Below are 4,291 nucleotides of genomic sequence, written 5' to 3'. Positions count from 1 at the left end.
AAATCATCTTCAGCCCATCTCAAGCCACCCACCAACCCTTCACCAACTCACCTATCCTAACTCCTTCCCCGTGGCATGGTGTTTCTTTAATAATTTTTACCACAAGTTTGTTTGATGTGGTGGCTGGAAGGGAAGAATCCTAGAATCATTACGGTACTAAGATTCCCAAGTCCAACCCCAACCCATCCCCACCATGCTCACTGACCACGTCCCTCAGTGCCACATCTCCACATTCCTTGAACACCTCCAGGGATGGTGACTTCACCACCTCCCTGGGCAGCCTGTGCCTCTGCATTATCACCCTTTTGGAGAAGAAATTTTCCCTAATACCCACTCTGAACCTCCACTGATGCAACTTAATGTCATTACCTCTTGTCCTATCACTGTTAGGTGGGAAAGGAGGCTGACCCCTGCCTCACTACAACCACCTTTCAGTGTCTTGGAGAGAGCAATGAGTCTCCCATGAGCCTCCTCTTCTCCCTTCTGGACACAGACAACAAGATTCATCTCACCTACATCAGTGACCAGATCCCTCCGGTTGCTTTTGTGTTTTCTTGGAGTTTTCTGTAGAGCGTTTCATCTGCTTTCTCCCACGGCTCCATTTAGAAGCATATCACAATGTCCCTCTATGTGAACTGAAAAGAGATGATGGATGTCACAATTCTGGATGAAGGGGACGTGATGAGGAGTGCATTTGGTCAGATATCTCCTGCCTTATGCATAGGATGATAAGGCACTGGCACAGGCCACCCAGGGGACAAGTAGATGCCCCATCCCTGGCAGTGCCCAGCTCCATGTTGGATGGGGCTTTGGGAATATGGTCTAAATGGGGTGTCCCTGTCCATGGAGAGGTTGGAGCCTCGTGGTCTTTAGAATCCCTTCCAACACACACCAGTCTGTGGTTCTGTGGCTCATCCTAAGAAATCCGTGGCACAAATATTAACGGTGATAATTCAGCCTCCTTCAGGTTTTAATATCCCTTTCATGATGGTTCATGTCCAAGGGATGAGGATTTGGTGGAGTAAAGGGACGATATGGGATTTACTGCTGTTTCTTCTTCCAGGACTTGTATTTGCAATGCTGATTCTGAGTTTCTTAAGGAAAGGATTGAAGATAGGAGATTGAACATGCACAGTCCAAAATGGGCACCATCTCTTAATCTGCCTATGTCAGAAAGGATTATTCCAGAGCTACTCAGACCAACCCAGCAAGGAAGGTTTGTCTGCATTGCTAGCCAGAAGAACATCAGGAACTGAGCTTGAACCCATCCTGATGGTCCTCATCCTCCATCCCATGCCCAACCCTGGTGTGTGAGTTTGAATCTGCCCCATCTCTATCCTTCAGCATTATCCCACCAGACTTCACACCCTCAAACATCAGGTTTCATGCTAGAAAACACCATGCTGGTGGTCTGCAGCACAGCTCGCATATTATTTCAGACAGCTTAACTTGGCCAAAACACACAAAATTGTTATGTCTTGGGGCCAGAGGGGCAGCAAGTGAGCTGGGGGATAGCTGGCAATGCATCCTGCATAGGGAATGTGCTCCAGATGGGGGCAGTCCTTGTGGGGTGGGCACTTCTGGTCTGTACCCTTAAGCCCAGAGGTGTTTCCTAATCCTCTGTCATGTGGCAGTGTGAATATGACCTATGGATCCCACCACTTAGAGACTGTCTCTTTGCATGGTCTTCACCCACATCCCAACATGATGATTGACACTGTTCCTCGGGTGAAGATATCTCTATATCCACATCACCAGGCCATGGAGTGGAACAGCACTGAAGACTTAACATTCTCACCCCCAAGAAATTTAATTTTAGGCTATCCATATCCCGGTCCCCTGTACCCACTCTTGGTTGGGATGTGGTATGTACTCCCACAGATCAGGTCTTCTGATTTGAGTTTATGTGAACCAAAACCTCAGTGCAGATGTACACCCTCCCCTTGGAGAGATACAATGATGAGGAAGAGCATGAAAAGCTTTCCTATTCCCCCAGTTCCATGTTGACTTTTACTTCAACTTTGAAGCTCAAATAGAACGAGAAACTTAAGAGAAAACCTCATCCCAAAGCTTCCCAGAAGCAATTTCCCCTTTGCAGCCATAGAGATACCACAAGCTGTTTGCTTGGAGCTGGCATTCTTCATTCTGCTCCTTCAGAGACGCTCAGTAGAGTCTCATCTCCGTCCCCAAGTCCAGATGATCTTCATCTGCCCAGAAATTTGCTTGGTGTTTACCCCCCTTTAATAACGATTCTATTTCCTCAGGCTCCATTTGTATTAATGTTGATCAATACTGAAGAAATTCCCTTGTCTTTGTAATCCAGGGATGAATTTTGATGAGTCCCTCCGCTGTTAATTTAAGTTACATTCTGGAGTTACTATGATCACGCTTTCTGATTTTCTAACTTGGTTGGAAAACTCCCACAACGAAAATAACCAATTGCAAGTAAATAAGCAATGCCACATGCTCCTCAACAAATTTATGATCTGGATACCCTCAAGACTTCTAAGTAAAGACCACATGTATTTGTTTTTCAAACATTTTATTTGGCAGATGTTCCTGGAAGACCAGGGCCCAGTGGTGGGGATGGGAATTGACTGAACAACACATACGAGATTGCAAGCATTCTTAAGAGTCTTGGAGAAAACACCAAATAAAATAGTTTTAAATTAAACTGAAGGTACTTTATCATGATTTCTTCTCTTTTTTCTCTGAGGGAACACATATCACACAAGATTCTTATGTTTCTATTGCTCAAAGATAGAAAAGAAGGAAACTCATTTGATGTTCCCTAGTCTGAGCAGACCTGTCTCCAGCCTACCATGCATTTTTAATATTAGTCCTAAAACCATTCCAGGTACAGTTCTAGATGCTGGAGGGATTTCAGAAATGCATTTGTGCTTCATGCCAAAATACTAAAGGCAGGGCGAGATTGTGTCATCGGTTTTCAATCAAGCCTCTTTATGCCTCTTATTGAAAGTTGCTTAAAAAGTTACTCATAAAATGGTAAGGACTTTCCATATAGCTAAAAGCTGAGGCTCCTGAGTGCAGCTGCTGTAGAGGAGCTTTTCTGAAGGATCTGCTGTTGTCTGGGTTCATATGACAGAAGCAAGGAGAGGAGAATGCTTCAACTTTCTTTTCCTTTCCCCTTTCTTTTCTTCCCCCTTTCCCCTTTGCTTCCTTCCTTCCTTCCTTCCTTCCTTCCTTCCTTCCTTCCTTCCTTCCTTCCTTCCTTCCTTCCTTCCTTCCTTCCTTCCTTCCTTCCTTCCTTCCTTCCTTCCTTCCTTCCTTCCTTCCTTCCTTCCTTCCTTCCTTCCTTCCTTCCTTCCTTCCTTCCTTCCTTCCTTCCTTCCTTCCTTCCTTCCTTCCTTCCTTCCTTCCTTCCTTCCTTCCTTCCTTCCTTCCTTCCTTCCTTCCTTCCTTCCTTCCTTCCTTCCTTCCTTCCTTCCTTCCTTCCTTCCTTCCTTCCGATTCCTTCCTTCCTTCCTTCCTTCCTTCCTTCCTTCCTTCCTTCCTTCCTTCCTTCCTTCCTTCCTTCCTTCCTTCCTTCCTTCCTTCCTTCCTTCTTCCTTCCTTCCTTCCTTCCTTCCTTCCTTCCTTCCTTCCTTCCTTCCTTCCTTCCTTCCTTCTTCCTTCCTTCCTTCCTTCCTTCCTTCCTTCCTTCCTTCCTTCCTTCCTTCCTTCCTTCCTTCCTTCCTTTCCTTCCTTCCTTCCTTCCTTCCTTCCTTCCTTCCTTCCTTCCTTCCTTCCTTCCTTCCTTCCTTCCTTCCTTCCTTCCTTCCTTCCTTCCTTCCGAATTCCTTCCTTCCTTCCGAATTCCTTCCTTCCTTCCTTCCTTCCTTCCTTCCTTCCTTCCTTCCTTCCTTCCTTCCTTCCTTCCTTCCTTCCTTCCTTCCTTCCTTCCTTCCTTCCTTCCTTCCTTCCTTCCTTCCTTCCTTCCTTCCTTCCTTCCTTCCTTCCTTCCTTCCTTCCTTCCTTCCTTCCTTCCGATTCCTTCCCTTCCCTTCCCCTTCCCTTCCCTTTCCCTTCCCTTCCCTTCCCTTCCCTTCCCTTCCCTTCCCTTCCCTTCCCTTCCCTTCCCTTCCCTTCCCTTCCCTTCCCTTCCCTTCCCTTCCTTCCCATCTCCCCCCTTCCTCTCTCTTTCTCTCCTTCTCTGTTGTCAGCAGATCCATCCCTCCAGCAAGGGCAAAGCAACACTGACAAAGAGTTTGTTAGGTGTTAGAAGGAGAAAAGAGCCAATTTAAGTAAGATACAATGCTTTGGGTTTGTTTGATTGGTTATTTTTTTATTT

Source organism: Cyrtonyx montezumae, unplaced genomic scaffold (genome assembly GCF_038088225.1).
Source record: "Cyrtonyx montezumae isolate F1298 unplaced genomic scaffold, pur_monq_1.0 scaffold_12, whole genome shotgun sequence".
Taxonomy (NCBI): Eukaryota; Metazoa; Chordata; class Aves; order Galliformes; family Odontophoridae; genus Cyrtonyx; species Cyrtonyx montezumae.
This window is presented reverse-complemented; position numbering follows the sequence as displayed.